At 42.8% G+C, this 27,454-nt stretch overlaps 1 long non-coding RNA gene across 1 annotated transcript in view; it reads left to right on the forward strand.

The window, feature by feature from the left end:
- Window positions 1-1,351: 1,351 nt before the first annotated feature.
- The window catches only part of LOC134336655 (uncharacterized), a 113,166-nt gene continuing 87,063 nt past the window's right edge, over window positions 1,352-27,454 (forward strand). The window contains exon 1 of the long non-coding RNA XR_010015841.1: window positions 1,352-1,386. This is a non-coding gene — a long non-coding RNA (uncharacterized LOC134336655). The remainder of the gene's footprint in view (window positions 1,387-27,454) is intronic.

A 27,454-nucleotide genomic window follows, 5' to 3' on the forward strand; every position in this document is an offset into this window, starting at 1 on the left:
CCGAGACCCTTCGTCAGGACTAATTGAAGGAAGAGTTAGTAAGAGATTTGAAAGTGGGAGGGGGAGTGGGAGATCCAAAATGATAGGAGAAGACAGGAGGGGAAGGGATGGAGCCAAGAGCTGGACAGGTGATTAGCAAAGGGGATATGAGAGGATCATGGGACAGGAAGTCCAGGGAGAAAGACAACGGGGGGGGGGCGGGGAAACCCAGAGGATGGGCAAGGGGTATAGTCAGAGGGACAAAGGGAGAAAAAGGAGAGTGAGAGAAAGAATGTGTGTATAAAAATAAATAACGGATGGGGTACGAGGGGGAGGTGAGGCATTAGTGGAAGTTAGAGAAGTCGATGTTCATGCCATCAGGTTGGAGGCTACCCAGACGGAATATAAGGTGTTGTTCCTCCAACCTGAGTGTGGTTTCATCTTTATAGTAGAAGAGCCCGTGGATAGACATATCAGAATGGGAATGAGATGTGGAATTAAAATGTGTGGCCACTGGGAGATCCTGCTTTCTCTGGCGGACAGAGCGTAGGTGTTAAGCAGAGCGGTCTCGCAGTCTGCGTCGGGTCTCGCCAATATATAGAAGGCCACATCGGGAGTGCCAATATATAGAAGGCCAAATATATATAAGCGGAACAAGTGCTACACATGCTCTTACACTTCCGCCCTTACCACCATTCAGGGCCCCAGACAGTCCTTCCAGGTGAGGCAACACTTCACCTGTGAGTCGATTGGAGTGATATACTGCGTCCGGTGCTCCCAATGTGGCCTTCTATATATTGGTGAGATCCGACACAGACTGGGAGACTGCTTTGCTGAACACCTACGCTAGAGATGCTGCCTGGCCTGCTGCGTTCACCAGCAACCTTGATCTTGTGAACATGATGTAATTGTCTTGTGATGGTGGCGTGATGTAATCTTCCTGCCAGTTTGAGATCACATGATGCAATTTTCCTGCCGGTGTGAGGTCAAGTGATGGCATGTTCCAACAGGTATACAAGGGGAAACCCCTGTTGTTATGCAGTTAATTCATTCGTTAGTTAGTTCGTTAGTTAGTTTGGCTGTGTATTCGTCTCATGACACAGTTTCATTTTAAAGTGGAGATTTTTAACTTTCTATTGTAAGGTACAAAAACGTTGTGCCGGCAGTTTCGCCAATCGCTGCCAGTTCTTGTTTGTTGCACCTTTATTTTACCTTTGCAGTCTAGTACTGGAGAGTGAAGACCTTACCAAAGTATAGGAACTTGAAGGACTGAGTAAAGTTGATGCCGTTCGGCGGTTTTATAAAGGATCGACCTTATTGAATCTTCGTACAGGAATAGTGGCCTGCATCTGAGATAACCCCTGCAAGATCAGGAAGGTTTGTGCAGTATTCACCCTCCAGGAAAAGGTCAGTTCCTTTAAGCCGTTTTATTTCCTTTGTGCTGAATTCTTTGGATAAGGCATCTCTCGACTGGGATCAGCGGTAACGTCACATTTTCAAAGAAATCAGTTTTCAGGGAAGTCTCCATACTGACTGTATAAATCACTTGGACTTTCGAATTTACCACTTTAAGACCGTGTTCAAATTTATCACTTTAAGAACTATTCCAGAGTTTGGCTGTTTGTTAAATTGCCATATAACAGTTAACTTCCCGTTAAGTTAGTTGTTTGTTTACTTTTCATTATTGTTGAGCAGAGTTTCATAAATGTTTATGTTTATTTATAAAACCAGACTCAAGTCTATATTCATTGTTCCTGACCATGTAACAGAAATTGGGGGCTCGTCTGCGATTTGTTCCAATTTTGAGCTTTAGTGCTTGTTTAATTATTCATCTGATTTGGAAAAGGGAAATACCCAATTCTTTTGTTTGATTGGTCTGTGGGTGGTATTCGGCAGCAATGAATATTGACGACTTTCTGGCATCGCCAGACCTGGAGGTATTAGCGAAGGCAAAAAAGGGTGATATATCTGAGATTGCTAGAAGGTTGGACCTTAAAGGAATTTCGAAGGTTACAACAAAACCAGTAATTCAGAGGAAAATAGTGGAACATTATATAAATTCGGGAAATTTTGATAAAGAAGTGTTAGGTATGTTTCCAATATGTAAATTAGAGATGAAGTTACAAATAGAACAAGTAAAGTTGGGATTATTTAAAGTGGAGGTGGCCAAAAGAGAAGCCAATAGGAAAAGGGAATTTGAAGAAAGAGAAGCAGATAAACAGAGGGAGTTTGAGCTAGCGATGGAGAAATTAAAGTCCGAGAATCAGTCCTCTGGTTCTAGGAAACTGTTTGTTGTTAGTCAGGAAATTAAATTGGTTCCTCCATTTAATGAGGCAGAAGTAGATAAATATTTCCAACATTTTTAAATTATTGCTCTGATTTCAGAGTGGCTGAAAGATGAATGGTCAGTGCTGTTACAAAGTATAATTAAAGGTAAAGCACAACAAGGTTATCCAGCTTTAACTGCTGAACAAGCTCTTGATTGTGATATTGTGAAGCAGCATATACTGAAAGCATATGCACTGGTTCCGGAAGCTTATAGAGAAAGATTCAGAAATTTGAAGAAATCCGTGGACAAGATTTACGTGGAATTTGCCTACGATAAATCTGTATGTTTTGAGAGATGGGTTTCCTCTAAAAATGTGAATGGGGAGTATAATAATTTAAAAGAGTTGATTTTAATGGAGGAATTTAAAAGGTGCGTCCCTGTTGACGTAAGGACATATTTAAATGAGAGGGACACTGCTACATTGCAGGAGTCTGCTAAATTTGCTGATGAGTATGCTTTAATCCACAAGAGTAAATTTCCTCCAGGTAGAACTTTTAAAAAGAAAAATACCATGGATAGTCAAGGTAAACCAGAAATTAAATCAGAAGTTAGTGAGAAAGGTAAGGATGAAGGGAAACATGTGAAGGAAAGACATTTTGGTCTTGTTTGTAATTATTGTAAGAAACCTGGTCACATAATAGCTAACTGTTTCCGATTGAAGAAGAAGGAGAAGGAGGCAGTCCCAGATGCTTGTGTGCAACATACTGAAAAACCTGTAAATCCAAAGGGCTTGAAAAATTCCAATGAAGCTTTGTCAGGGTCTGACCAAGTTAAGAGGGGATATGATCATTTTATAACCAAAGGACTTGTATCCTTGAAAGAGGGGTCCACTCCAGTGCCAATAAAAATCCTTAGGGATACTGGAGCTTCTCAGTCACTTATGCTAGACAGTGTTCTAAAGTTTAATGATGAGTCTGACATTGGAGAGGTAAACTATATACAAGGTGTTGGGAGTTCCCTTATGCCTGTACATTTGCATAGAGTAAATTTAAGGTCAGGATTAGTTACAGAACCTGTTAAAATAGGACTACAACCCAGTTTACCGGTGAATGATGTTTCTCTATTGTTAGGGAATGACTTAGCAGATGGACAAGTTTTTTCAGAAGTGCATTTGACAAATAAGCCCATCTCTGATGAACCAAAAATGGATTCTAACATGGATTCTTCCTGCATTGTAACTCGAGCTATGGCCAAAAAGGTTGCTGAGGCGGATGGGTCTGTGCAGGATGGGTCTGTTACCCATAACCGCTCAACTCAGGATTCGAATTTTAGGATGTGTCAGAAACTTTCTTACCTTCATTGTGTGATCAAGGTTCTTGTAGTAAGTCTGACCATGAAGATTTGTCTCTGTCTCGGAAGGAGATGATAGCAGAGCAGAGTAGAGACCCTGAGATAGTCAAGTTAAAGGAACAAGCTCTCCCAGATAGTGAAATTGAGAAGGTTCCAGTAGGATATTATTTTGAGAGGGGAGTATTAATGAGGAAGTGGAGATCACCTACAATTCCTGCAAGTGAGGAATGAGAAGTTGTTCACCAGGTAGTAGTTCCTAAAGTTTATCGGAATAAGATTTTAACTTTGGCTCATAGTAAGCCCTTGGGTGGCCATCAAGGTGTGAAGAAAACTGTGAACAAGGTTTTTAAATATTTTTACTGGCCTGGTTTAAGAAAAGATGCGGTGACATTTTGCAGAATGTGTAATACTTGTCAGATTGTGGGTAAACCTAATCAAGTTACTCCAGTGGCCCAACTGCAACCTATTCCCACATTTGGTGAACTGTTTTCCAAAATTATTGTAGATTGTGTAGGCCCATTACCAAAAACTACAACTGGCCATCAATATTTGCTGACCATCATGTGCACAGCATCTAGGTTTCCAGAGGCAATACAACTCAGGAATATAATGGCTAAAACTGTAATAAAGGCTCTTATAAAAGTCTTTGCTTATTTTGGGTTGCCTAAGGAAGTACAATCTGATCACAGTAGTAATTTTATGTCTAGATTGTTCCAGCAGATAGTTTATAAACTGGGAGCCAAACAGATTACCTCATCTGCACACCATCCAGAATCACAAGGAGCCTTGGAGAGGTTCCACTCTACCCTCAAAACCATGATTAAGATGTATTGTGTGGATAATGAGAAGGATTGGGATGAGAGCATACACTTACTTTTATTTGCAGTATGGGAGTCAGTGCAGGAATCCTTAGGTTTTCGTCCTTTTGAACTTGTGTTTGGGCATAGAGTTAGAGGACCTTTGGCCTTGTTAAAAGAACAGTGGATTAATAAAGAGGTACATACTAATTCGCTGGATTATGTTTTGAAATTTAAGGAAAGATTGCATAAAGCTTGTAGCTTAGCCAGGGAAAATTTAAATTCAGCTCAGGAGAAAATGAAAACTTGGTATGATAAGGAAGCTAGAATGAGGTCATTTAAGCCTGGAGATAAGGTGTTTGTTCTTTTCCTGCTGCAAACAAACCCTCTACAAGCTAAATTTCATGGTTCTTATGAGATTATATCTAAAGTTAATGATGTAGATTATGTGGTAAAAACACCAGATCGAAGAAGGCCAACGAAGCTTTGTCATATTAATATGATAAAACCATATTATGAGAAACAGTCTGCTACTATGACTGTTGTGGTCAATAATAGTGAGTCTGATCCCACTAGGAACTTAATGGATGATTCATCTGAGTCTCATTTTAAACCAAACATTATTTCTGCCAGATACCAAACTCAACAATTCTGGAAAATATTGATGAGAAATTAGCTCATTTACAGCCAGAGCAGAGGCGGCAGATGAAGCAGTTAATTGTTAAATATAGGGATTTATTTCCAGACATTCCTAAAAGAACCACAGTAGCTTCACATGATGTAGATAGTGGAGATGCCAAACCCATAAAACAGCATCCATATCAGATGAACATGGAAAATGTGAACTTGCTGAACAAGAAATTAAGTATATGCTAGAAAATACTATTATTAGACCTTCTAATTCGAATTGGATTTCATCTTGTGTTCTGGTGCCTAAGCCAGACAGTAGTATTCAGTTTTCTACTGGTTACAGGAAGGCAAATGCTGTTACAAAAACAGATGTGTATCCAATCCCTGGAGTGGATGATTGTGTGGACAAGGTTGGACAAGCAAAGTTCCTTATAAAGATTGATTTGTTAAAAGGTTATTGGTGTGTTCCATTGACGGATAGAGGTAGAGAGATTTCTGCATTTGTAATCCCATCTGGGTTATATGAATATAATGTTCTTCCCTTTGGGATGAAGAATGCACCAGGTACTTTCCAGCGGATGATTAATTCTGTGATTCATGGGTTAAAAGATGCAAATGCCTATATTGATGATTTAGTTACAGGAAATGATACTTGGGAAGCACATATTACTGCGGTGGAGAAACTATTCCAAAGGCTTTCAAAAGCTAACTTAACTAAAGGTGAACTTGGTCATGCCACTGTGACTTACCTTGGTTATGTTGTGGGTCAAGGTAAGTTAGCTCCAGTTCAGGGAAGAGTTCAGGCAATTTTAGAAGTACCCACCCCAACTGGTAAATTAGCTGTAGATGCTAGTGATCAGGCTGCAGGAGCAGTGTTACTCCAAAGGGATGAGGGTGATGAGGGTGATCGTCCAGTAGCTTACTTTTCTAAGAAATTTAATGAGCATCAAAGAAATTATTCAACCATAGAAAAGGAATTATTATCTCTTGTTTTGGCTTTACAACATTTTGATGTGTATGTGGGTACAACTCAGAAACCACTCATAGTTTACACCGATCATAGTCCGTTAGTGTTTTTGAGTAAGATGAAAAACAAAAATAGAAGGTTAGTGAATTGGAGTTTGATGTTACAGGAGTATAATATTTTGATGACTCATATTAAAGGTAAAGATAATGTGATTGCTGACTGTCTATCTAGATGTTGAATGTACAATGTAATTTTTTTATGCAGTGGTAATTTAACATTTGTAACACTCCGACTGTATATTAGTTTGTAAGGTGCTGTATGATAATACTGTGTATATTGTGTATGTTGTAGATTTTATACATTTGTATTTTTTTTGTAAATCATTAGTCATTAAAATTTTGCTCATAACAGACCAAAATTTTCCCTTTTTGGAGGGAAGTGTTACATACCTCGTGGGTATCTTGTGACTGTATTATGACCATGACGTAATTGAGTACCTTGTGAGCATGATGTAATTGTCTAGTGATGGTGGGGTGATGTAATCTTCCCGCCAGTGTGAGGTCACATGATGTAATTTTCCCGCTGGTGTGAGGTGACGTGATGGCATGTTCCAACAGGTATATAAGGGGAAACTCCTGTTGTCATGCAGTTAGTTTGTCAGTTAGTTCATTCGTTAGTTATTTCGTTAGTTAGTCGTGCTGCGTATTCATTTCATGATGCAGTTTCATTTTAAAGTGGAGTTTTTTTACTTTCTATTCTAAGGTGCAAAAATGTTGTGCCGGCAGTTTCGCCAATCGCTGCCAGTTCTTGTTTGTTGCACCTTTGTTTCACCTTTACAGTCTAGTATTGGAGAGTTGTGACAGGATCCTGAATTATCCCTTATGAACTGTGCTTTTAAAAAGAGAGAGAGAGCTGTACAGCACAAACAACTTGTTATTAAGAGAGAGAGAGGCAAAGACTGCTCATAGTTTGTTTGGAATTTCTGCAAGGACACTGCCAGTTTCTGAGTTCCTACATAGAGAGAAGGGAGGAGCTACATGATGGACAGCTGGTGTTCAGCACAACAGTATTTTAACCAGCGTAGTTGCTTGTTTCAGAGGACACACAGACGCACTAAGATGTGGTGAAGTTACCACTATCCTATTTAGGTGCCCAGGAGTGTGGGACTGAGGATCGATTGTGAGGGATCGTTCTGTGATTATTAGTGCATGAAAGAGCGACCTTGTGGAGTCTACTAGTGTGTCTAACCTTTGCCTGGGTTGGTAGACTATCACTTGAAGACGGTGCTCTTAAGTTAGTCAAGTTTGGCTAACTTGGAGTTACGGAGGACAATGGGAAAAATTGACGGCATCGGCTTACTCGAACAACCACAACACCTCTCTCTCTCCATCACTACTCAACTCACTACCACGAACTGAACTGAACTTTACTCATTGTCATAAGACTGCATCCATTTACCCCTAGGTTTGAAGAAGCTTGGTTTTTATATATTTCCACACTTATATATATACATAATCATTGCTAACCTGTTTGATATATCTGAATTTATATGACTGTATAGCGTAGTTACTAATAAATAGCATTAGAAAACAGCAATATCAGACTCCAAGGTGTTTTCCATTTCTGCTGGTTCTTTAACCCGTCACTGGTACATGACAGAGTGAAGACCTTACCAAAGTACGGGAACCTGGAGGATCGAGTAAAGTTGGTGCCATTCATAGAAACATAGACACATAGAAAATAGGTGCAGGAGTAGGCCATTCGGCCCTTCGAGCCTGCACCGCCATTTATTATGATCATGGCTGATCATCCAACTCAGAACCCCACCCCAGCCTTCCCTCCATACCCCCTGACCCCCGTAGCTACAAGGGCCATATCTAACTCCCTCTTAAGTATAGCCAATGAACTGGCCTCAACTGTTTCCTGTGGCAGAGAATTCCACAGATTCACCACTCTCTGTGTGAAGAAGTTTTTCCTAATCTCGGTCCTAAAAGGCTTCCCCTTTATCCTCAAACTGTGACCCCTTGTTCTGGACTTCCCCAAGGCTGGGAACAATCTTCCTGCATCTAGCCTGTCCAATCCCTTTAGAATTTTATACGTTTCAATCAGATCCCCCCTCAATCTTCTAAATTCCAATGAGTACAAGCCCAGTTCATCCAGTCTTTCTTCATATGAAAGTCCTGCCATCCCAGGAATCAATCTGGTGAACCTTCTTTGTACTCCCTCTATGGCAAGGATGTCTTTCCTCAGATTAGGGGACCAAAACTGCACACAATACTCCAGGTGTGGTCTCACCAAGGCCTTGTACAACTGCAGTAGTACCTCCCTGCTCCTGTACTCGAATCCCCTCGCTATAAATGCCAGCATACCATTTGCCTTTTTCACCGCCTGCTGTACCTGCATGCCCACTTTCAATGACTGGTGTATAATGACACCCAGGTCTTGTTGCACCTCCCCTTTTCCTAATCGACCACCATTCAGATAATAATCTGTTTTCCTATTTTTGCCACCAAAGTGGATAACTTCACATTTATCCACATTAAATTGCATCTGCCATGAATTTGCCCACTCACCCAACTTATCCAAGTCACTCTGCATCCTCTTAGCATCCTCCTCACAGCTAACACTGCCACCCAGCTTCGTGTCATCCGCAAACTTGGAGATGCTGCATTTAATTCCCTCATCCAAGTCATTAATATATATTGTAAACAACTGGGGTCCCAACACTGAGCCTTGCGGTACCCCACTAGTCCCCGCCTGCCATTCTGAAAAGGTCCCGTTTATTCCCACTCTTTGCTTCCTGTCTGCTAACCAATTCTCTATCCACATCAATACTTTACCCCCAATACCGTGTGCTTTAAGTTTGCACACTAATCTCCTGTGTGGGACCTTGTCAAAAGCCTTTTGAAAATCCAAATATACCACATCCACTGGTTCTCCCCTATCCACTCTACTAGTTACATCCTCAAAAAATTCTATGAGATTCGTCAGACATGATTTTCCTTTCACAACTCCATGCTGACTTTGTCCGATCATTTTACCACTTTCCAAATGTGCTGTTATCACATCTTTGATAACTGACTCCAGCAGTTTCCCCACCACCGATATCAGGCTAACTGGTCTATAATTCCCCGGTTTCTCTCTCCCTCCTTTTTTAAAAAGTGGGGTTACATTAGCCACCCTCCAATCCTCAGGAACTAGTCCAGAATCTAATGAATTTTGAAAAATTATTACTAATGCATCCACTATTTCTTGGGCTACTTCCTTAAGCACTCTAGGATGCAGACCATCTGGCCCTGGGGATTTATCTGCCTTCAATCCCTTCAATTTACCTAACACCACTTCCCTACTAACATGTATTTTGCTCAGTTCCTCCATCTCACTGGACCCTCTGTCCCCTACTATTTCTGGAAGATTATTTATGTCCTCCTTAGTGAAGACAGAACCAAAGTAATTATTCAATTGGTCTGCCATGTCCTTGCTCCCCATAATCAATTCACCTGTTTCTGTCTGCAGGGGACCTACATTTGTCTTTACCAGTCTTTTCCTTTTTCCATATCTATAAAAGCTTTTACAGTCCATTTTTATGTTCCCTGCCAGTTTTCTCTCATAATCTTTTTTCCCCTTCCTAATTAAGCCCTTTGTCCTATTCTGCTGAACTCTGAATTTCTCCCAGTCCTCAGGTGAGCCACTTTCTCTGGCTAATTTGTATGCTTCTTCTTTAGAATTGATATTAACCCTAATTTCTCTTGTCAGCCACGGGTGCACTACCTTCCTTGATTTATTCTTTTGCCAAACTGGGATGAACAATTGTTGTAGTTCATCCATGCAACCTTTAAATGCTTGCCATTGCATATCCACCGTCAAGCCTTTAAGTGTCATTTGCCAGTCTATCTTAGCTAATTCACATCTCATACCTTCAAAGTTACCCCTCTTTAAGTTCAGAACCCTTGTTTCTGAATTAACTATGTCACTCTCCATCTTAATGAAGAATTCCACCATATTATGGTCACTCTTACCCAAGGGGCCTCTCACGACAAGGATTGCTAATTAACCCTTCCTCATTGCTCAAAACCCAGTCCAGAATAGCCTGCCCTCTAGTTGGTTCCTCGACATGTTGGTTCAAAATACCATCCCGCATACATTCCAAGAAATCCTCTTCCTCAGCACCTTTACTAATTTGGTTCACCCAATCTACATGTAGATTGAAGTCACCCGTTATAACTGCTGTTATATTCGGCGGTTTTATAAAGGATCGACTTTATTGAATCTTCATACAGGAATAGTGGCCTGCATCTGAGATAATCCCTGCAAGATCAGGAAGGTTTGTGCAGTGTTCACCCTCCAGGAAAGGGTCAGTTCCTTTAAGCTGTTTTATTTCCTTCGTCCTGAATCCTTTGGATAAGGCATCTCTCAGCTGGGATCAGCAGTAACAACACGTCTTTAAAGAAATCAGTTTTTAGGGAAGTCTCCTTACTGACTGTATAAATCACTTGGACTTTCAAATTTACCACTTTAAGACGGTGTTTGAATTTAGCACTTTAAGAACTATTCCAGAGTCTGGCTATTCGTTAAATTGCTGTATAACAGTTAATTTCCGGTTAAGTTAGTCATTTGTTTACTTTTCACTATTGTTGAGCGGAGTTTAATAAATGTTTATGTTTGTTTATAAAACCTGACTCAATTCTATATTCATTATTGCCAACCATGCGACAACTCATATACGCTGTTATATGACCATGCAACAACCCATATAACACTGTTAACTTCTGTTTATTTTGTTTAATTTTCTATAATTTGAGTAGATACTAATAAAGATAGTGGTTTTAACATCGAAACCAGACTCCATTCGTGATGTATTGCTGCTGGTATGTAAGATAAATTGGGGGCTCATCCACGACATGAACAAAATTGGAGCTTATTGATTGATTAGTTATCGATCTGATTGATTATTTCCCTTTCGATTGACTTGTATGTGGAAACCATCAGCAATGGATATTAATGCATTTCTGGCATCGTCAACCCCTGAAGCATTAGGGGGAGCCAAAAAGGATAACTTGTTGGCCATTGCTAGAAAGCTGGGAATTATTACGGTAAAACGGGACATGAAAAATGTACAGATTCAGAGGAGAATAGCTGAGCATTATGTTTCTTTGAGGAAGTTTGAAGAGGGGTTGTTAGAATTGTTTCCTGAAAGTGAACCAGTTACCCCTGAGCATCAGTTATGGCTGGAACAATTAAAGTTTGAGTGAGAGAAACTTAAATTGGAGGAAGCAGAAAAACAGAGGCAGGAAGCAGGGAGATAAAGGCAGTTTGAAGCTGAGGAAAAAGAAAAACAAAGACAGTTTGAGGTTGAACAGCAACAAAGATTACTAGATGCTGCCGAGGTAGAAAAACGAAGGCAGTTTGAGCTAGACAAGGTAAGGCTGGAGAGGCAACCGGCTGACTCTGGTGATAAGTTTGTGGCCAGTTGGGAAGTTAAATTGGTCCCTCCATTTGATGAAACCAAGGTTGATAAATACTTCTAGCATTTTGAGAAAGTGGCTCAGAGCCTAAAGTGGCCGAAAGGAAGCTGGCTTCTCTTGTTACAGAGTGTAATTGAAGGTAAGGCTCAGCAGGCTTATTCTGCCCTTCAACTGAAGATGCAGCTAATTATGAGGCTGTGCTTAAAGCCTATGAACTGGTTCCAGAAGCCTATAGGTAAAGGATTAGGAATTTGAGGAAATCTGTGAACCAGACTCATGTGGAATTTGCCTACGAGAAGTTTGTATGTTTTGAACGATGGTGCACATCTAAAAATGTGGATGATGATTTTAACAAGTTGAAAGAGTTGATTTTAATTAAAGAGTTTAAAAGGTGCATCCATAATGATATAAAGGCATATTTAGATGAAAAGGATGTTGCCACTTTGCAAGAATCTGCTAAATTATCAGATGAGCTTGTCTTAACCCACAAGTTTAAGTTTACCCCGAGTAACACCTTCCAAAAGAGTAGCATGGATAGTCAGGGTAAACCAGAAATTAAAACTGGGGCTAGTGACCAAAGTAAGGATGAAGGGAAGCAATTAAAGGAGAAACATGTTAAAACCATATTTCAAAACGCAAACAGCAGCTGTGCCAGTTGGTGTCAATAGCAAAGAGTCAGCCCTCTCTGGGAACGTCTTAGCTGATTCATCTGAAGCCTACATTAAAACAAACATTGTTTCAGCTAGACGAGCAAATTCGACTGTTTTGGAAAACATTGATAAAAAATTGGCTCATTTACAGTCACAACAGAGTCAGATTTTGCAGGAGTATGATCTAATGATAACTCACATTAAAGACAAGGATAATATATGTAATTGCTGATTGTCTTTCCAGATGTTAATCCTGCAATGTATTATTAACAGTGAAGTGGAATTTATTATTTGTATACACTCCTGCCATACATTACATTGGTCTGTAGTATGCTATATGATAACCATACATGCATTGTTTCACCTATTGTAGATGACAGTTAAAAATTTCGCTCTTCCAGATCAAAATTTTCCCTTTTGGGGGGAAGATGTTATGTGTCACACTGGTGGGGCATAGGGAGCAAGGGTGGACCCAAATGCAAGACACATCTTGTGAGGTTACTTAGATTTAGTTTATTGTTCGATACCAGGAGAGCAAGGCAGGAGCAGGAGTAGTGAACTGGACAAGGACTGAGGACTAAGACTAGGCTGGGACCAAGGGTCGGGGCTTGGACTCAGAATCGGCTCCCAGAACTAGAGGAGACATGAAGAGGCTAGGGTATGGACTCCCAGCCAGAGACTGAACAAGGACCCAGTACCTGGGTCTTGCCTCTGGCTCGGACCCCGGAACCAGGCAAGGACATGACATGGGCTAGGGAGAGGAGGAACATGGGAACACAGAGCCTCAGTCTTGGGAGAGCAGGTACCTGGCACCATGGACACATACACAGAACAGAGAGCCGGGACCCCTCCTTGGGTACAGGACATAGGGCCAGGACTCATGACCCTCCACGGGGCAACGGCAAGATGGCCTGACCTACCCCACGGAGGCGAGGACAAGACATGACAAGACATGACTCCCCGCGGAGCAACGACAAGATGGGCAGACTTACCCCACGGAAGCGAGGACAGGACAAGACCAACATGAAAGCACACCAGACAGTACCTATCTAGCTCCGGCAATAGAACTAGACCGAAGTGCAGGTGGGGGCTGCAGATGAGGGCTAGAGGCGAGAGGGGCAGAGAAGGGATTCAGACAAGGGGGTAGGAGAGGAATCACAGACCACCAGGGCCAGGACTTGACTCAGAACTGGGAAGCCGCCAGGGCCAGGACTTGACTTGGTGCTAAAATGCCGCCAGGGCCAGGACTTGACTTGGTGCTAGAATGCCGCCAGGACCAGGACTTGACTTGGTACTTGAATGCCCCCGGAGCCAGGACTTGACTTGGAGCTTCCAGGTAGTGGTGAGCTCTCGACTTGGCCTGGGACAGTAGACAGTGGTTCTTGATTCCCTCCGGCGGGTTAACTGACGGACCCACCTCGGTAAGGAAACTTTGCAGGCTCGCTTTGCGAGGTAACTGGACAGGGTTGCTCCGGTGAGGAAAGGCGAATTACCGGCACTCGCTTCGGCAGAGACTAGGCTTGCTCCGGCAAGATGACATTGGCACACCGTACACTTGGTGACCTTGCAGACGCTCCTGCGCCAAATGGCTAAAAGCCAGAGACTATAAACTACTGGTTCAGCCGAGTGTTAATTGCCTCTAATCACCAAAGTCGAGGGACACGGGAAAACAGGGAATCAACGGTCCAGATCGTAACATAAACAAGGAAAATTTAAAGGGACCCCGATCCAGACCATGACATTATGTGACCGCAGGTTTCGTTCACTTTGGACTGTCACTTTAAGAGACGCTTGGATGAGACGGGACTATGATGTCAGTAACAAGCTGCGACAGACCACTGAGATTTTCAGTGTCAGTAGAGAGAGGGGGGGGGATAGAGACACGCTGTGGGAACTTCAGCTTGTCACTGCTATGGTCTGGAACTCTCCTATTCCCAAAAGATTGTGGTGATCATCTGCATGCAGTGGACAATGGATGTGTGACTGTCACTTCGTATAATCCATATGTATGGATTTGTTGGAGTATCCTGTGGTATCACTTTTGTTGGCCCTTACCTGGAATCGGGGTGTTATGTGGTAACCACTTGAAGACCATATTCCTGTGACTGTCACCTGGTGATATTTCTAAATGGATTTCGGAACGACTCGACGGACAAGATCTTCGGCGACTGTTATTTCGTTTACCCAGCATGGAATCTGTGGAATTCTTCGTAATTGCCTTCTCTTTACATTTTCGTGTGGATTTACAAATCTCTCTCCTCACTCATTTATTCGGTGGATTACTGAACATTTCTATTTTGCCATCTTAAGACTTTAAGAACTGTTCCTAAACTTGACTGTTTGGGAGCTACGCACACATATACACATAACACTTCTGTTTATTTTGTTTAATTTTCTATAATTTGAGTAGATGCTAGTAAAGATAGTGGTTTTAACATCAAAACCAGACTCCATTAGTGATCTATTGCTGCTGGTACACAACAGCCCTCTTTCAGCCATGACTTAGTGATGCCCACATCATACCGACCAATCTCTAATTGCGCCACAAGTTCATCCACCTTATTCGTAATGCTACACACGTTTAAATACTGCAGCTTCAGTCCTGCATTCTTCACCCTTTTGATTTTTGCCTCTGTGGTACAAGTTATCTCTTTGCTCTGCCTGTGTTTGTATCCAATCATTGGCTTAGCTACTGAATGATCTCACAACTGTGCTGAACACCATGAAGTACTGACAAACAGGCATTGGTGCCAATCTCTGTGCCTTGGCTGGAAAGCTTACTGGACCAACGAAGGACAATGCTGTTTAGAGGAAGTATGAAAGTGATGAAAGCAATGGTCTGACTCCAACAGTTTTTGTAGGTAACATATCTGAGAAAGCTTCTGATATGTTAATCAGGCAGTGGCTTGGTTTTAAGCCGGATGAGAGTTCAAGGAGCTTCAGGAAAGTTGAAAGCATTTGGACTTTGTGGGTACAAAGAACCAGAATCTACTCTGCGTTTATTCAGATTATTGCATGAACTTCAGGTAGGAGACAAAAAGCTGATCAGGAAAAGCATTATCCTCCAAGAGTCAGAAAGCCTCCACAGCGATGAAATCTTTCGGCCTGGATGGTGCATTTTAATATTTACTATGCTGTGGATGTCTGTATATGGTAGCTGTATTATATAACATACTGTGTATAAAGTTGAGATGTATTCTACATTGTGTTGGAGTTTATAGCTAAGCAGGGAGGAGTGCTGTTTAGTTTATATTTCAATAATATTTGAGTTATCTTGTGTGTATGTACAAACCCCATTTCCAGAAAAGTTGGGATATTTTCCAAAATGCAATAAAAACAAAAACCTGTGATATGTTAATTCACATGAACCTTTATTTAACTGACAAAAGTACAAAGAAAAGATTTTCAATAGTTTTACTGACCAACTTAATCGTATTTTGTAAACATACACAAATTTAGAATTTGATGGCTGCAACACACTCAACAAAAGTTGGGACAGAGTTAAAAGTGCACAGAATATTCAAGTAACCGGTTTGGAAGACTCCACATTAAGCAGGCTAATTGATAGCAGGTGAGGTATCATGACTGGGTATAAAAGTAGCGTCCATCAAAGGCTCAGTCTTTGCAAGCAAGGATGGGTCGTGGCTCACCCCTTTGTGCCAAAATTCATGAGAGAATTGTTAGTCAGTTCAAAGGGAACATTTCTCAATGCGAGATTGCAGAGAATTTAGGTCTTTCAACATCTACAGTACATAATATTGTGAAAAGATTCAGAGAATTCAGAGACATCTCAGTGCGTAAAGGGCAAGGTTGGAAACCACTTTTGAATGCGTGTGATCTTCGAGCTCTCAGGCGGCACTGCCTATGAAACCGTCATGCTACTGTGACAATTATAGCCACCTGGGCTCGGGAGTACTTCAGAAAACCATTGTCACTCAACACAGTCCGTCGCTGCATCCAGAAATGCAACTTGAAACTGTATTACACAAGGAGGAAGCCATACATCAACTCTGTGCAGAAACGCTGGCGAGTTCTCTGGGCCCGAGCTCATCTCAGATGGACCGAAAGACTGTGGAACCGTGTGCTGTGGTCAGATGAGCCCACATTTCAGCTAGTTTTCAGACAAAAGTGGGCGTCGAGTTTTCCGTGCCAAAGATGAAAACGACCATCCAGATTGTTATCAGCGAAAGGTGCAAAAGCCAGCATCTGTGATGGTATGGGGGTGCATCAGTGCCCACGGCATGGGTGAGTTGCATGTATGTGAAGGTACCATTGACTCTGAGGCGTATATTAGGATTTTAGAGAGACATATGTTGCAATCAAGGCGATGTCTCTTTCCGGGACGTCCATGCTTATTTCAGCAGGACAATGCCAGACCACATTCTGCACGGGCTACAACAGCATGGCTTTGTAGACACAGAGTGTGTGTGCTTGACTGGCCTGCTGCCAGTCCAGATCTATCTCCTATTGAAAATGCATCATGAAGAGGAGAATCAGACAACGGAGACCACGGACTGTTGAGCAGCTGAAGTCCTATATCAAGCAAGAATGGACAAAATTTCCAATTGCAAATCTACTACAATTAGTATCCTCAGTTCCAAAACGATTAAAAAGTGTTACTAAAAGGAAAGGTGATGTAACACAATGGTAAACATGCCTCTGTCCCAACTTTTGTTGAGTGTGTTGCAGCCATCAAATTCTAAATTTGTGTATGTTTACAAAATACAATTAAGTTGGTCAGTAAAACTATTGAAAATCTTTTCTTTGTACTTTTGTCAGTTAAATAAAGGTTCACGTGAATTAACATATCACAGATTTTTGGTTTTACTGCATTTTGGAAAATATCCCAACTTTTCTGGAAATGGGGTTTGTATATATATAGCTTAATTAAGCATTCTTGTTCATTTAAATAATTAACTATAAGTTATACAGAAAAATATTTTAATTGCATATGTCATCATACTACCGCGTGATATGTGCATGCCTTGCAAAAAGTAAACTCGAAGTTAGATATGCATTTTTGGACTCCTGCGTCTTCATTATTCTTTAATGTTTTCAAGTTACAAAACATATCAATATACAGAGGATAATCTAAGGCAACAGAATATGATATGATCATTTAGGAGCAATGCAGGTAGAACTTCATAGTTGAAAGTGGGTGGTGAGGGGGCTGATAAGGGTAGGACAAACACAAAGAATGGTAGGGCTTTGGGTGTATAGATGGACTCTGTGCAACATAAAATGCAGCTTGAGTTGCACAGTTCTTGTTTTCACTCTGCATGTAGGAGACACCGAACGATCCACAGGATGTTACTCGGAGGAGCGACTTTCACTTCTGAGGAGAATGAGTTAATCAGGAGGGCTAAAAGAAGGCATAGGCATGAAGCTGCCCTAGTGGACAAGGTGAAGGAGAATTCTGGGGGATTCTACAGATATGTGAAGAGCAAAAAGATTTCAAGGGACAAAATTGGTTTTCTGGAAGATCAGAATGGTAATCCATGTGTGGCACCAAAAGAGATGGGGGAGGTCTTAAATGAATTTTTTGCATCTGTATTTACTCAGGAGATGGACAGGGAGTCTAGAGAAGTAAGGCAGAACAACATTAACTTCATAAACCCTATATAGATTACAGAGGAGGAGGTGTTTGCGGTCCTAAGGCAAGTAAGGGGGATAAATCCCCAGGGCCTGACAGGATGTTCCCTTGGACCCTGTGAGAGGCAAGTGCAGAAATTGCCAAGGCCCTAGCAGAGATACTTAAATCATCTTTAGTGACAGGTGTGGTACCAGGGGACTTTGGAGGAAGCTGGGAAGGACTAGGCACAATTATCTGAAGCACAGGCAGCACAAGCAAGTGGAAACTTTTCCTCAGGTGCGGGATAGGTTTAGGGTAAGGGGACTTGGGAAGAAACTGAGAAGAGCTGTTTTTTCAGCTGGGGGACAATTAGAATCTGGAGCCCACAACACTGAAGAGTATGGAGTGCTGAGGCTGTGGATTGACATTGGGACTCAGGGTTAGTATAGATGCATACTAACACAATGGTCTGTGTATGATGGGCCCAGAGTACAAAGCCCTGTGCATGAAAACCCACCCCTTCCAGCCCATTGGGCACTGTGGAACTCAAAAATGGATTCAAATGATGAATTTACTGATAGAAAGATCTGGTGATGCCACCCATCCTAACTCTGCAACTTGTCTGTTCTCAAGTGAATGCATTGCCACAGTTTTTTGGTTCTATCTCCCAGGTAGAAAACCATCTGGTAAGTGGCTCAGGTATTGGAGTCATTCTTCCCACCAGCTCTGTGGAATGTTGAGGCTATGAGAGGAGCACTACAGGTAATTAATTGTTTTAATTCTGCCGGTGTGAAGTCAGTAATCCAATATCCACTCTATTCACTTTGTTCAGCACAGGTTCCCCATGGCTCATGAAATGAAAGTAAAAAGATTGTTTGTAATTTGGTTTCCTGTTGAATAAAGTGATAAATGTTTTTCAGGGAGAATTAAAGCAATTTTGGGCCCCAGATGTTATATCTGACTATGAGTGATATCAAACCATGGGGAGGATATGGGAGTGGTTCACTGGTTTAGACCAAGGAGTGAGGGTCTAAGGTTGTGCTGGAAGATTGGAGAAGATGGATTTCCTCTCCCCAAGATAAGGGTAGGGTGGATTCACTCTTGCTGAGCAAGGGTTGGTAGCCTACTGAACAAACCCATTTGTCAGTGGTTTACCAACAAATCCTTCCCACGAGCAGGAAGGCAAAGACCTAAGGTAAGCAGCAAAGAACCAGAAGCACTAGGTGAACACTTTGCCCATATGAATTGAGATGGAAGGTCAACAGAGTTATGATGAGTGATGCATTTGATTTATTGGCTGATTCCTTCAGAAAGCTGACACAGACTGGATGTTATCATAATCTTCATTCAACGAATCTGGAACAACCACATCATCATAGTCGCCTTCATTTTCTTGCACAAGGTTGACATAATCCTGAGAGGGAGCTCGTTCAAAGCCAGGTGGTGGCTCATAGTCGTGGGATGAATTGTCTTGGGTGTCTGACTTGATCGCTGCATTCTCTGTAACAGAATGAAGGTCAGAGATTTAAGGGTAATAATGGAGTGATCCTCACATCTTTGCAAAAAACAGTACCGCTGGAGCATTGATTTAACATCTTATTCATGCAGCCTTCCTTCACTGGTGTCTGGAGTGAGATCTGAACTGACATTGTTCAAAGGCCTTCTTGTTGTTAATGGTCGTTCAATGCAGGACATTCATCACAGTAGCATCAGACTCTGAGTTTGAGCTACTTCCAGTGGTTGGGGTGTATTAAGCAATAGTCCACACGTACCCTCTAAAGGTAAGACAGACGAGAGAGTCCTGGGAATTGTTGACTGTGGCAGCCACTGCTCATCTTCCCAGAGACTCTGGGAACCCCAGGAGAGACAGATTCCTTAAGCAGTTGGACCAGTGACATCACTGTGTGGAAAGATGAGAAAGGGGAGCCGGCCACACCCCCACACCAGGGGGAGGCACAAGAAAGAGCTACTGTCTCCCAGTAGCAGAGAGCCAGGCTCAATCCTGTCCTTGGGTGCAGTATGAGAGGAGTTTGAACATACTCTCTCTTAGTGCTCTCATATTCCTGAGAACTGGTCACCAAAATTTCCCAAAGGATCTGGGGAGTGAGTGGGAGCAACTGATGAGAACCTGGGGAGAGGGAAATGGCTGGTCCCGTCTGGGTGACTCATTTCTGATTTTCATCTCCGAGTATTCCAGCCCAGCAGGGTTTATGCAGCTGGCCACTCCTTACCAGCAGGGTGGTGTCCTAGCAGCTGCAGGGGTCCTCTCCAATTTGTGTGTCCTTCTGTCTTGCTACAGTTTGTGGCACACGTTTTGCACTTCTGTTTGCAGAGGGAGGTGTTAGTGAGTGTCGTGGGTGGTTGGATACTCTGCTGTCACTGGTGAGGAAGGGCCTCCATGTTGCCTATTTTACCGATCCTCCTGCGGCCCTCCCAATGCTGTCCCTTTCCCAGGCCACACTCTACCCCACCCATTACCACCCATTTTCTTTCCACTCCTGATTCCATCCACCGATTACACACGCGTTCCATCCACTGTACCTCATCCCTCATCTAGTTCCATCTGCCTTTCACCTTCCCCATAATGCTTCTCACTGTCACCTTCTGTATTGATCAGGTTGCCCTTTGCATTCCTGCTCATCTCCCTCTTGCAGCTGTCTTCCATTTTAATCCTCTGACTCCACCTCCACCTGACTTTTAGTCCTAGTGGAGGGTCTTGACCAAAGCCTCCATTTCCCTTCACAGATGTTGCTTGATCTGCTGAGTTCCTCCAAAAGGTCATGTTTTGCTCCTTTTGTTCTCCTTGTCTGCTTCAACCTCTTACCCATCTGCCTGTCTTCCGACTCCATCCTCTCCCCTTCCTCACCTGCCCATTATCCTTCACATCATCCTCTGGTAACGTACCATCCTCCAGACCCTCCACTCCTCTCCACTCCCACTCGATACAGTGGTTCGACCCAAAATCTCAACACTTACTTTTCCCCAAAAGAAGCTGCTCAGCTCACTGATTCCTCCAGCAAGTTGTTTGTTGCTCCATATTCCAGCATCAGTATCCTCTTAATTCTCAAAAGTTATTACTTGTCTTGATTGGTGGATCTGTTACTGGGTGATTGAGGTAGCTGTGAGACTATGTGTGGTTGGTGGTTGTGTGGCATTGGAAGATCCCATTAACCTTGATTGTGGCGAGAGGGCATTTATCTCCAGACCTGCCAGCTCCATCCACATCTTTCCTCATTATCCACTCCACAGCTTCCTGCCCACCTTTCTCATCTCTCCTGATCACTGGTTCTGAGAACCCTGTTGGCAAGACCCGCACTGCTGTCCCAACACAGAGGTTACAGGCCTGACCGCTATGACAGAGACCTAGGAACATACCATAATTATGCTCATCATTCAGCTGATATATGTTCTTTCTTGTGTGGACTTTGCTCCGTGACGCATTTGTGAAGCAACTGTAATACAAGAAGAATAAAATGGAAGTTAGCAGCCACAGATTCAATCCTATGCCACAGTGTGTGTATGAAGTGTGGATCTCACCCGCCTGACTGATGATACTGTGAGTTGTTCTGGAACTATCCAGGAGTGGGATGGCGCCAAGAAGGTTCAAAAGAATTGGATCTAACCCTTCATCCTCCATTACTCTTCAAATCAGCTGCTCATCACATCTTGGGTACAGATGCGTCCACATTTCAGTAGTGAAGCTGAGAAGCCTTTTCAATTGTATTTAGAAGCACAGAAAACCTACAGCACAATACAGGCCTTTCGGCCCACGATGCTGTGCCGAACATGTACGTACTTGAGAAATGACCTAGGGTTACCCATAGCCCTCTATCTTCCTAAGCTCCATGTACCTATCCAGAAGTCTCTTAAAAGACCCTATCGTATCCGCTTCCACCACCATCGCCGGCAGCCCATTCCACACACTCACCGCTCTCTGTGTAAAAGACAAGTCCTCTGTACCTACTTCCAAGCACCTTAAAACTGTACCCTCCCGTGCTAGCCATTTCAGCCCTGGGAAGAAGCCTCTGACTATCCACACGATCAATGCCTCTCATCATCTTATACACCTCTATCAGGTCACTTCTCATTCTCCATTGCTCCGAGGAGAAAAGGCCAAGTTCACTCAACCTAGTCCCCTACCACTGCTACCATCCTCTTCCTTTCCCTACCCTTCTGAGCCACAGGGCCAGACTCTGGGTCAGCAAATTGGCCACTGTTGCTTCCCCCAGGTAGGTCGTCCCCCTCAACAGTACTCAAACAGGAGTGTTTATTGTTAGGGAGGACAGCCACAGGGGTACTCTCTAGTAATAGAAACATAGAAACATAGAAAATAGGTGCACGAGTAGGCCATTCGGCCCTTTGAGCCTGCACCACCATTCAGAATGATCATGGCTGATCATCCAACTCAGAACCCTGCACCAGCCTTCCCTCCATACCCCCTGATCCCTTTGGCCACAAGAGCCATATCTAACTCGCTCTTAAATATAGCCAATGAACTGGCCTCAACTGTTTCCTGTGGCAGAGAATTCCACAGATTCACCACTCTCTGTGTGAAGAAGCTTTTCCTCATCTCGGTCCTAAAAGGCTTCCCCTTTATCCTCAAACTGTGACCCCTTGTTCTGGACTTCCCCAACATCGGGAACAATCTTCCTGCATCTAGCCTGTCCAATCCCTTTAGGATTTTATACATTTCAATCTTCTAAATTCCAACGAGTATATGCCTAGTCAATCCAGTCTTTCATCATATGAAAGTCCTGCCATCCCAGGAATCAATCTGATGAACCTTCTTTCTACTCTCTCTACGGCAAGAATGTCTTTCCTCAGATTAGGGGACTAAAACTGCACAAAATACTCCAGGTGTGGTCTCACCAAGGCCTTGTACAACTGCAGTAGTACCTCCCTGCTCCTGTACTCGAATCCTCTCGCTATAAATGCCAGCATACCATTCGCCTTTTTCACCGCCTGCTGTACCTGCATGTCCACTTTCAATGACTGGTGTATAATGACACCCAGGTCTCGTTGCACCTCCTCTTTTCCTAATTAGCCACCATTCAGATAATAATCTGTTTTCCTGTTTTTACCACCAAAGTGGATAACCTCACATTTATCCACATTAAATTGCATCTGCCATAAATTTGCCCACTCACCTACCCTATCCAAGTCACCCTGCATCCTCTTAGCATCCTCCTCACAGCTAACACTACCGCCCAGCTTCGTGTCATCCGCAAACTTGGAGATGCTGCATTTAATTCCCTCATCCAAGTCATTAATATATATTGTAAACAACTGGGGTCCCAGTACTGAGCCTTGCGGTACCCCACTAGTCACTGCCTGCCATTCTGAAAAGGTCCTGTTTATTCCCACTCTTTGCTTCCTGTCTGCCAACTAATTCTCTATCCACATCAATACTTTACCCCCAATACCGTGTGCTTTAAGTTTGCACACTAATCTCCTGTGTGGGACCTTGTCAAAAGCCTTTTGAAAATCCAAATATACCACATCCACTGGTTCTCCCCTATCCACTCTACTAGTTACATCCTCAAAAAATTCTATGAGATTCGTCAGACATGATTTTCCTTTCACAAATCCATGCTGACTTTGTCCGATAATTTCACCGCTTTCCAAACGTGCTGTTATCACATCTTTGATAACTGACTCTAGCATTTTCCCCACCACCGACGTTAGGCTAACCGGTCTATAATTCCCCGGTTTCTCTCTCCCTCCTTTTTTAAAAAGTGGGGTTACATTAGCCACCCTCCAATCCTCAGGAACTAGTCCAGAATCTAAAGAGTTTTGAAAAATTATCACTAATGCATCCACTATTTCTTGGGCTACTTCCTTAAGCACTCTGGGATGCAGACCATCTGGCCCTGGGGACTTAGCTGCCTTTAATCCCTTCAATTTACCTAACACCACTTCCCTACTAACATGTATTTCCCTCAGTTCCTCCATTTCACTAGACCCTCTGTCCCCTACTATTTCCGGAAGATTATTTATGTCCTCCTTAGTGAAGACAGAATCAAAGTAGTTATTCAATTGGTCTGCCATGTCCTTGTTCCCCATAATCAATTCACCTGTTTCTGTCTGTAGGGGAACTACATTTGTCTTAACCAATCTTTTTCTTTTCACATATCTATAAATATGTGAAAAGATATAAATATAAATATAAGTAGTATCTGACTCTTGCCCTTCCCTCTCCTGACTGTTACATAGAAAACACAGAAACATAGAAAACTTACAGTACAATACAGGCCCTTTACCCTTTACCCACTTATCTGTCTCCCGAGGCCCTGGGGTGACTACTTGCCTATAGCTCCTATCACCTCCTCACCTTCCCTGACCAGACGAAGGTCATCGAGCTGCATCTCCAGTTCCCTGACCCGGTCCCCAGTCCCTAAGGAGTGCAGCTTGATGCATCTGGTGCAGATGTGGCCGCCCAGGAGGCTGGATTAAGTACTTCATGACTTAATCCAAGTAATTACTGAGCAGTGATAGAAAAGCAATGCAGTGTTCTCAGGGAGATTTGTTGTATCAACGAACTATCACTGTCCTTTCAGCTGAATAGTAACCCGGCCTGTAATGTGAGAGTCCCTGGTGAGGTTCCTCCGTTGGAACCCTGCAGCCAGGGAGAAACTACTTGGTCAATTACCCAGGGAAGAGCCACATAAATCGTGATCGTTGTTTGAGCAGTAATTGACAGGTCTGGATGTTGTTTAACTGCAGGACCCCGCAACATACTTTCTTTGTTCATTCCTATCTTTCTAGATCAGGTGATCCCAAGCTGGGGTTCACGGACTCCCTGCTTAATGGCATTGGTCTACGGTCTATGGCATGAAAAAGGTTGGGGGACCCCTGGTCTAGATTGATTAATCGAAAGACTATATAAACTTCTCTGAATTTCCCATTCAAGATGTGAAATATTTCGGAAAAATTGTAACTTTAAAAGCTCTGTCAGTTGTTGCTTTGGTGTTTCACTGAACTGGGAGCCCAGGTTGATTATCAGCCAACTGGTGAGCTGATTTTGTAACCGTTTTAGCAACCCACGGAACATGCTGCAGCAATTCTGTTTATCAGGCAGTGCTTATGGAGGGCGATCAACAGCTGACATTTTGGACCAAGACCCTTCATTACGTTGGAAACGGTGATTGCCTTGGCATAAAGGCACGGTGAGAATTAAAACTCAGGGAGTCGAATTTCCAACCCTCGCATTTCAGAGTGGGAAGATAGAGAGAAGATTTGGGTAAATTGGTCTTTTCTCGGCGATTCAGGAGCGTGAGTGTCAGTGTCAGAGCCTTACTGAAGGTTGGGAAAAAGAGAGATCAGAATGATGTTGTGGCCATCACTGAATCGTGGCTGAAGGATGGTTGTAGTTGGGAGCTGAATGTCCAAGGTTACACGTTGTATCAGATAGATAGGAAGGTAGACAGAGGGGGTGATGTGGCACCACTGTTAAAGACTGGCATCAAATCAGCAGAAAGATGTGACATAGAATTGGAAGATGTTGAATCCATGTGAGTTGAGTTAAAAAACTGCAAGGGTAAAAGGACATTGATAGCAGTTACATATAGGCCTCCCAACAGTGGCTGAGAGGTGGACCACAGATCACAACAGGAAATGGAAAAAGCAAGTCAAAAGGGCAATGTTATGGTAGTCAAGGGAGATTTTAACATGCACGTCGATTAAAGTTGTTAAAGTGAGAGTGAATTTGTTTAATGCCTAAGCGATAGCTTTAGAAACGTAAATCATAGAAAACCTACAGCACAAAAAAAACCTACACCTACACCTACAGCCTTTCGGCCCACAAAGCTGTGCTGAACATGTCCTTACCTTAGAAATTACCTAGGGTAACCCATATCCCTCTATTTTTCTGAGCTCTATGCACCTGTCCAGGAGTTTCTTAAAAGACCCTATCGTATCCGCCTCCACCACCGTCGCTGGCAGCTCATTCCACGCACTCACCACTCTCTGCGTAAAAAACTTACCCCTAACAACTCAAACATGAGGAAATCTGCAAATGCTGGAAATTCAAGCAACACACACACAAAAATGCTGGTGAACGCATCTATAGGAAGATGTTTCGGAATGTTGACTGTACCTCCTCCTATAGATGCTGCCTGGCCTGCTGCGTTCACCAGCATTTTTTGTGTGTGTCCCCTGACATCTCCTCTGTACCTACTTCCAAGCACTTTAAAACTGCCCTCACGTGCTAGCCATTCCAGCCCTGGGAAAAAGCCTCCGACTATCCACATGATCAATGCCTCTCATCATCTTATACACCTCTATCAGCTAACCTCTCATTCTCCGTCGCTCCAAGGAAAAAAGGCTGAGTTCACTCAGCATATTCTCAGAAGGCATTCTCCCCAATCCAAGTAACATCCTTGTAAATCTCCGCTGCACCCTTTCTATGGTTTCCACATCCTTCCCGTAGTGAGGTGACCAGAATTGAGTACAGTTCTCCAAGTGGGGTCTCACCAGGGCCCTATATAGCTGCAACATTACCTCTTGGTTCCTAAACTCAATCCCATGATTGATGAAAGCCAATGCACCATATGCTTTCTTAAGCACAGAGTCAATCTCAAAGCTGCTTTGAGTGTTCTATGGATTCGGACCCCAAAATCCCTCTGATCCTCCACACTGCCAAGAGCCTTACCATTAATACTATATTCTGCCATCATATTTGACCTACCAAAATTAACCAGCTCACACTTATCTGGATTGAACTCCATCTGCCACTTCTCAGCTCAGTTTTGCATCCTATCAATGTCCTGCTGTAATCTCTGACAGCCCTCCACACTATCCACAACACACCCAACCTTTGTATCATCAGCAACTTTACTAACCCATCCCTCCACTTCCTCATCCAGGTCATTTATACGAAGAGTAGGGGTCCCAGAACAGATCCCTGAGGCACACCACTGGTCACCGACCTCCATGCAGAATATGACCCATCTACAACCACTCTTTGCCTTCTGTGGGCAAGCCAGTTCTGGATCCACAAAGCAATGTCCCCTTGGATCCCATGCCTCCTTACTTTCTCAATAAGCCTTGCATGGGGTACCTTGTCAAATGCTGAAATCCATATTCACTACATCTGCTGCTCTACCTTCATCAATGTGTTTTTAGAGCAGTTTATTGCTGAGCCTACTAGGAGATCAGCTATACTGGATTGGGTATATGTAATGAACCGGAGGCAATTAGGGAGCTTAAGGTAAAAGAACCTTCAGGAGTCAGTGATCACAGTATGATTGAGTTCAACTTGAAATTTGAAAGGGAGAAAGTAAAGTCTGATGTAACAGTATTTCAGTGGAGTATGGGAAATTACAGTGATATGAGAGAGGAGTTGGACAAAGTAAACTGGAAGGAGATGCTGGCAGGGACGTCAGCAGAGTAGCAATGGCATGCGTTTATGGGAAGAATGAGGACATATATATTCCAGAAATGATGAAATACTCAATGGTAAAGTAGTACAACTGTGGCTGACAAGGGAAGTCAAAGCTATTGTAAAAGTAAAAGAAAGGACTCACAACAAAGCAATAATTAGTGGGAAGATAGAGGATTGGGTCATTTTTAAAAACCTTCAGAAAGCAACTAAAAAAATCGTTAGAAAAGATGAAATATGACAGCAAGCTAGCTAATAATATCAAAGTGGATCGTAAGAAGTTTTTTCAAATATGTTAAAAATAAACGAGAAATGAGAGTGGACATATGACCACTAGAAAATGAGGCAGGAGAAATAATAACGACAAATAAGCAATTTTTTAAATACCACGTTGCC

This window comes from Mobula hypostoma, chromosome 23, assembly GCF_963921235.1.
Source record: "Mobula hypostoma chromosome 23, sMobHyp1.1, whole genome shotgun sequence".
In the NCBI taxonomy this organism is placed as follows: domain Eukaryota; kingdom Metazoa; phylum Chordata; class Chondrichthyes; order Myliobatiformes; family Myliobatidae; genus Mobula; species Mobula hypostoma.